Source organism: Fukomys damarensis, unplaced genomic scaffold, assembly GCF_012274545.1.
Source record: "Fukomys damarensis isolate Sample0158 unplaced genomic scaffold, DMR_v1.0_HiC HiC_scaffold_15, whole genome shotgun sequence".
Classification (NCBI taxonomy): Eukaryota; Metazoa; Chordata; class Mammalia; order Rodentia; family Bathyergidae; genus Fukomys; species Fukomys damarensis.
The window spans coordinates 5,536,770-5,544,446 of NW_022900927.1; the positions used below are offsets into that span (position 1 = coordinate 5,536,770).

The 7,677-nt window shown below is 41.6% G+C and overlaps 1 protein-coding gene across 5 annotated transcripts in view; it reads left to right on the forward strand.

Moving 5' to 3' along the window:
* The first annotated feature begins 7,375 nt into the window (after positions 1-7,375).
* Kansl2 (KAT8 regulatory NSL complex subunit 2) overlaps positions 7,376-7,677 on the forward strand; it is a 23,998-nt gene continuing 23,696 nt past the window's right edge. For 3 of the 5 annotated variants that reach the window (XM_010623563.3, XM_033763560.1, XM_033763561.1), the window contains exon 1: positions 7,377-7,483. The gene's annotated coding sequence lies outside the window, so the exon portion shown is untranslated. Of the gene's footprint in view, positions 7,484-7,677 lie in introns of all 5 variants that reach the window. The other 2 variants (XM_033763559.1, XM_033763562.1) reach the window with 2 other exon arrangements.

Here is a 7,677-nt window from a genome sequence, read left to right on the forward strand (position 1 = left end):
GTAAACATTTTTAATGAGGAAGGAAAACTTTCAAGAAATCTTGGTGAGAATTCTAAACCAAGTTGACAGATAATGCCACCTAACCACAGATCACTTGATGTGTTCTCTGTGAGTGTGTGAGTGTGTGTGTGTGTGTGTGTGCGCGTGCACACGTGCCTGCTTGTGCACTGTGGAAAAAATAGTGCAATTTGAGTTTGTCTTGTTTTTAATGCAGCTTCCATCATGCCAAATAGTCTTTAGGGAGAAGTTGAATTCTTTTCATTGGAAATTCTAGGGAGAAAGTACTTGTGCTGCTGCTTTCCAGGAACAGTTTTGAGGAAGAAAACTGAGGCAGTTACTGTTAATGATGTATTGACCTAATATAGGAAGGAATTTGTAGAAAAGAACTAAACTTTAACTGAAGGTGAGCTAATGCACTGCCTCTTTGCATATTTGGGGTATATGAAATGCCTGCTGTTGCCGGGTAAAATAAGAGGCTCTCTGCTGACCAATAAATCTGTGATACATCTTGAATGTCATTTAACTTTTATAGATGACATTCCCCTCTTCTTGATAGTTTGTGTTTTGTGCCAGCTAATTGGTGGATGTGTGGTTGTGTTTATTAAATTTAGGCTTTGTATTTGTTTAGATTTTGTCTGATAGAGCCTGTTTCCCATACTTCGTCCCCAAAAGAGAATATGACATTTTGTTTGCATTTATACCTTTGTGTAATTGATGATCACTGGTTTGATTGTGAAGATGTCTCCTACTTTTAATTACTCTCATCAATGTCACATATTTTCTAATCACATGCACTTATAGCACAAAGGCACATAGTCACTTGATGTCATAGCAGCTCTCCATGTTCTTCCTTAGAATTTGTCAGGAATGAATGAGGAAAAAATGTTTACTGAAAACAGTATGTAGCCTAAACAGCTGCTTTATGATGTGAGTCTGGCCTTTGCACTAGTTGATCATTGTTGAGGACCTGTGCATGTCATGAACCTCCTTACGCATTCTGCCTGAGCTGCTGCGTTCATTATCTTCGGATTAGCAAATGTATCTGTCAGCCACCACGTGTCATGTCCAAATTCTATAAACTTAATAAGATTTCTGAGGGTTGTGTGATTTCTAAGTTGTGTCCTTCCTACCTTCAAGGGTAACAAATGGGGTTTATATATACAAAGTTAGTCCAATGAAGATGGCTTTTTTTCTTTTAATTTTGTCAAGGATGAGTGATGATTGTAAGTTTTGTAAATTTCATTCCTCAAATTTTGCTTGACTCTTACGTTGGCAGAAACAAATACCTGTGGATTATCCTTACGGCTTTTAATCAGATACCTGTGTTGCTGTTGGCTGAGCTCTAGAGAAGCACTAATGTAAATCCAATGTGATTTTTTGAGGTATCAGTTATACTTTTTGGCTTTACAAAATGCTTCGGTATTAGTCTAGTCTTCTCACTCATGAATCAATGTATTTCCATATCTTTTAAATGATTTTAGTGTTTTGATTTAGTGTCCTGCGTAGTTCTATATTGGCTGAACTGGTGTTGACAAAAAATTTAGGATCTCCAGTTTCAAACAGCAGTGGATTTGGATATAGAAATAAAATCATGGTAATAATCCTGCTGGGTTTCTTTAAGCCTCTGCTACCTAATTCTTCATAGTGAAAATGCATACACCACTCATACCTTGCTTATGGAGAAAGACAATTTGAGGGGCCCTATCCTAGTGTGGTTGGATTTTAAACATTTGTTTCCTTTGTTTTGGGAACTATTTTTAGAAAATATTTTGTTGATGAATTATTTTGGTACTAATGCTAGGAAAGAGGAGAAGCTAGAACATCTTGAAGTTGGAATACAAATTTTAGTCTCAAGTTAGGGACGATTTAAGTGGTCTGTGAAATCCATCAGATGAGAAATAGCCCACAGTCATCCTACTGAGCTTTCAATGACTTTTGATACCTCCTCAGATGTGTCTTGCTTGTTGCTTACGCCTGAGTGAGTTGTGGCTTTTGATGGTTTGGGAAATGTACCACACTTTCAAGTTTTATTTTGTAATCCCTCTGTGGATGTGTTTGAAACAAGCATGGTACTGTACTCTTACCTGATATAGTGGTCTGGAATCAGAATTATTTTTTAAGTGGGAGAGCTCTCCATTTTAATGTTTTAAAGTTTTGTTTTTTTAATACAATCTTGGCATTGGAAGGGAAGTGAAACAAAAATAATGTTTACTAAAAAGCAGAGTCTACTCTTCCCCTTTATGAGTGTATTCATGGTTAAAGAGACTTGGTTTTGTGTTGCCACAGTGAGCTTGGAGAGGGATGCTTGACAGCATGCTAACTGAAGCCAGAGCAAGTACATCTCCATTGGGTAACTGGGAACTCTTCAGTAAAAGCCAAGGAACTGATTAGTCATTGATCATAATGGGATTGGTTGCAAGTAGACATGCTGTCTGGCTTAAGCACCCAAAGAAAAGAATGCAGCTGCCTGTTTAGAGTTAACCTAGGTTTCTGTGTATACTTCACACACTTAAAACTGTCCATTTTCTTATCAGACCAAAGAGCAAAAAAGAAAAACAAAAAGTAAAACATTTTACAGGTTTATGTCACTCAGGTACAATTTTGTGGTAAGATTTTTTGTCTGTTTCTTTGTATTGCTTTTAAGAGTCCTTAGCATATTCTGCAGTTGCCTCTGTTCTCCTTGGGGCACCTCAGTTTTGGATGCTACTCTTGAGATCTCTCCTGCTGTTATGTTATATGAATGATAGGATGTAAGTGACCATTATCATAAGGGCTCTTTGTAAAAAATTCAAAAAATTTTTTAAAAAATTTGAAAGATGTGTACATTTTATAGTCTGGCTCTCAGTTTGATATCTTGCTGTCAGGTATGTTTCTCAATCTGTATTATCCATCCCATCAATAAATGTAAATGGTAAAACATTCATGTGATTGTTGTTTATATATATCCTGTCTTCTAATTAGTCCTTAGTCTTTAACTGTCAATTTTATTGGTGCTATTACCATTTTACTTCAGGGGTTCTTTGGTTTGGTTTGGTTTGGTGCTGCGTCTAGAACACAGGTCCTCACACATGATAGGCAACCACTCTTAACAGTGATCTACACACCCTCAGCCCATTTTGCTTCAGTTACACTTTTTTTTTTAATTTAAATTTTTTCAGTAGTAGGGATCAAACTTGGGACCTTGAGCTTGTGAGGCAGGCAGTGGAACCACTGAGCTAAACCCCTGGCCCCATGCTTTTGCTTCTGAGTCATGGTCTCCCTCTGTAGTTCAGGCTGGCCTTGAACTCCCTGTGTAGCCTGGGCTGGCCTTGAACTCAGAGCAGTTCTACCTCAGCCTCCTAGGTGCTGAGTGGATTGATTACAGGTTTGCACCACCATGCCCAGCTTGTTTTAGTAGTAAGTATTGTGTTCTTGCCATCCAAAATCTATAGGGATTGAGTCCATTGGAAAGACCCAAGATTTGGCCATTATGCTAAACCCAGTAGTATAAAGTATGTTAACAAAATTAAAAAACCTTTGATATATTGTTCGAATACCTGAAAGTAACTTTTAAATATTATAAAAATTACAGCTTTAACAGATGATAGCAACATTTATCTAGCAAGCATTATCAACATTTCATAATTGTGTCTTGTGTCTTTGAAAAATCTGAAAGGAGCCAGGCGTGGTGGCACACGCCTGTAATCCTAGCACTTGGGAGGCTGAGGCAGGAGGATCGCTGTGAATTTGAGACCAGTGTGGGCTACATAGTGAGTTCCAGATCAGCCTCAACTACATAGTGGGACCCTGTCTCAAAAAACAAAACAATGTTTTTTTTTTTTTTTTTTTTTTTTTTGGTACCAGGGATTGAACTTGGGTCCTTGTGCTTGCAAGGCAGGCCACCGAACTGCTGAGCTAAATCCCCGGCCCTAGCAGAATATATTTTAAAGGAAAAGTATTTCGATGGTTTCTAGAAAAATTGGTAGTGAATACTCAGCTGGGACATAATAAAACCACATATACAAGGTGAATCAAGTTGCATGCTTAAGGGAACGTTTTTTATGATAGAATGAAGCATGACACACTTCTCAAAATCATTTGGATTCTATTCTCTTGTTTTCTAAGATAGGGTACTTTGAGTTTTTATTTGCTAGGCAAGCTTCCCCCTTCCCTTTTTGGCAGTGCTGGGAATTGAACCCAGGTTTTTGTGTATGCTAGTCAAGCTATATCCCCAGCCCTCCATTTTGTTTTTCTTTTTTAATGGTAGCAAAGTTTTATTAAAGGTAGGAAAAGAAACAGGCTCTTGCAGAGTGAGTTTAGACAGAGTAAAAATAGTAAAAGTAGGAAAGAACAGGCTCTACAGGGTGAATTTGGGCCAAGTAAAAGTAGGAAAAGACACCTTAAAGGGTGAGGGCAGGCCACTATACAAGAGAGAACACAGTGGCCTCCAATTTTTATTTGATACACTTTTGAAATTTTTGTGGAAGTTGCTGGCACTTCAGGAATTCTGATCTTGTCATCCTTGGGTATGGGTAAGGTGTACATCAATATAAAATTATAGTATAGGCTGGGCGTGGTGGTGCACGCCTGTAATCCCAGTACTCAGGAGGATCTCTCAGAATTTGAGACCAGCCTGGGCTACATAGTGAGTTCCAGGTCAGTCTCAACTACATAGTGAGATACTGTCTCAAAAAACCAAAAACAAAAAAGTTATAGCTGGAATCCCAATATAGGGCTTGTTAAATGAATTGATGAGGACCTAGGCTTCATTATATGATCAGTGTCTTATGTCCTGATCTCAACCCATTCAAGAGCTAAAGAGACTGATTGCTGCCATTCAACATTCTGTAGAAAGTTGAACCCCATTCTGCCGCCTGCTTTGCAAGCGTAAGGTCCCGAGTTTGATCCCCAGTACCAAAAAAAGAAAAGTTGAATCTCTACAAAACTTCTGTAGCTTCTCTTAGAGGTTTATATTCACAGTAATCTTTGGCTTTTGGCTCCCCCCGCCTTTTTAATTTAGTTTGAATTGTCAGGGCTACCTTTTTGTACTGTGTAATCTCAACCCTTCATTTCACCTAACACTCAAAACCAATAGAGTGGGCCGGGGATTTAGCTAGTGGTTTGGTGTCCTGCCTTGCAAGCGCAAGGACCCGAGTTCAATCCCTGGTACCAAAAAAAAAAACCCAATAGAGCAAGCCATGGGAATAACTGAAAGATCATTTTAGGATCATTTCAGAAAACATTTGAAATATCAGAGGTTCTGGTGTGAAAACTTGCATGTTTAAGAAGTAGCAAGGAAAAAAAAAAAGAAAGAAATAGCAAGGGAGGCTGGGGATTTAGCTCAGTGGTTTCACTGCCTGCCTCACAAGCACAAGGACCGGAGTTCGATCCCTGGTACCAAAAAAAAAAAAAAGATGAAGAAATAGCAAGGGAGCCAGTTAGCTGGGATGGAAACAGTGAGGTGGAGAGGGTGGTAGGATGTGAGATTAGAGCAATAGATAGCTAGACGCCAGGGGTTGGGGGAGGCTTATAGATCACGAATAAAGACCAAGCAAATGAAACAGACACCACCATGAGGTTTTGAGCCAGAGGAGTGACTTCCTACTTCGGTGGGCCAGGGGATTTAGCTCAGGTTGCCGCCAACCTGCCTTGCAAGCCCAAGGTCCCGAGTTCGATCCCCAGTAATAACAACAAAAAAATGTGCTTGGGTCTTAAAGGCAAAGAGGCTCTCACAAGTTTAGTAAGAGACAAAATGAGTGACAGGTTGCAAGTGCTGAGGTAATGAGCAGTAGTGATATATTTCAAGTTTGACTTTCAGTGTTTGGCCTTGACCAGTTGGAAGGAGGAGGTCGGCTTTAACATTAACACTTGAAATGTCAAGATGTCCAGTGGGGATGTCTAATGGACAGATGGCTAGTTTCCAATTCAAAGTATGGGTCTAGGCCAGAGACACATTTGAGAGTCATCTGCTTATGAATGAAATGAGATAGATAACTGAGGGAGGATTCATAGGAAAGAGAAATGTCAAATGTAGTTGAGACTGAAGTGGAACTCACTATGCAGCCCGGGTTGGTCTCAAACTCACAGTGATCCTCCTGCCTCAGTGCTGGGATTACAAGTGTGCGCCACCACGCCCGGCTCTGGGGTTTTGATTTCAGTTTTTGAGCCAGGGTCTCACTATGTGCTTCAAACTGGCCCTGAACTCACTATGCAGCCCAGGATGGCCTTGAACTTGTGGTAATGCTCTTGCCTCAGCCTCCCAAATGCTGGGATTACAGGTGTGTGTGTACAGGTGTGTACAATGTACAGTTTTATTGACATTTCTCTCAGGGTTTACTTTGGAATGTTGGTATCTAAAAAATGTCTTTCTTGTTCCTTTCAGGTGGTCAGTGCTCCCTGATGGGCTTCATTTTTATTTGGGTTGTTTTAAAAATTTAGTCCCCTATTTATCTATCATCTATCTACCTACTTTATTTATCGATTTATATGTATTCCAGGCTGACCTTGAACTTGCAGTGACCCTCCTGCCTCAGCCTCCCAAGTGCTAGGATTACACGCATCACCACACCTAGTTTGAGGAGCTTTAATCATAAATATCTAAATTAGGTCTCAGTCCAGGGAAGAAGGGTATTTAAAGAATGCTTCTCTTGGCCCGGGAATTTAGCTCAATGACACCTGCCTTTCTTTTTGTTCTTTTTTGGTATCGGGGATTGAACACAGGACCTTGCGCCTGTGAGGCAGGTGGCAGAACCTCTGAACTAAATACCCAGCCCTTAACCTGTCTTTCAAGTGCAAGGTCCTGAGTTTTATCCCCGGTACGGGGGTGTGGGGGGCAAGGTCGTCTTTCTGGTATCAATAGGTGTAGGCCATGACACCCAGGAATGCTGTATGCCTTGTTGGAAACAGCCAGGTGACCAGATATTGGAAGGAATGTGCATAATGTGTAACCTCAGGGCCATTTTGTCCTGTGGGATTGCTAGCTACCCGCCTAACAGTGGTGAACAGAATGATCCGTAAATAAACTGAACGGCTCACAAAAGGACATTAATGCCTTTTCAGGTATACAGTCAAATATACAGTGATCCTCTACACTCTGTTCGATTTTCTACCTGCGGAGCAGGGCTGGGGAGGAAACAGCTACCTAGGATCATAGACAGCGGGGAAAAAGTGCCTGAAAATATGCTGCATTCAAGGGTAAAAAGTATCCGGAGCCGGCAACCAGCCGGGTAGCCCGCCTTCCCAGCCGCCCACTCTTATGGGGCGGGAGTTATTGACAGACAGTTCATCTCAGCCTCTCCAGCCGCTCTTTTTCACGGCCGTCAGCCCTCCTAGACGTGGTAGGTAAGGGTCTCGGCCAATGGTAACACACCGCCATAGGAGCAGCAGCCAATCAGTGGTGAGAAGCTCGGAAAGGAGCTGGGCGGAGTTAGGAGCCGCTGCATCTGCCAGAAGAGGCCAGGCGACGCGGCGTGTTGTGGCGCAGCGGATCGCGGTGGCGGCGGGGGTAAGATGGCGGCATTGCTTGCTCTTCGCGTTTGCAGTTAGGCTGTTGTCTCGTCCTTTTTGTCGGCCCTGAGCAGTAAATCTGCCTCATACAGCGTCAGAGTCACCGTCCTTCCTACAGGCTTCAGGGAGCCAGGTTCTCTGGTGCCCACGGACTTGGGACAAAATGGCGCTTGCGCGGCGCCTGAGGCTGGG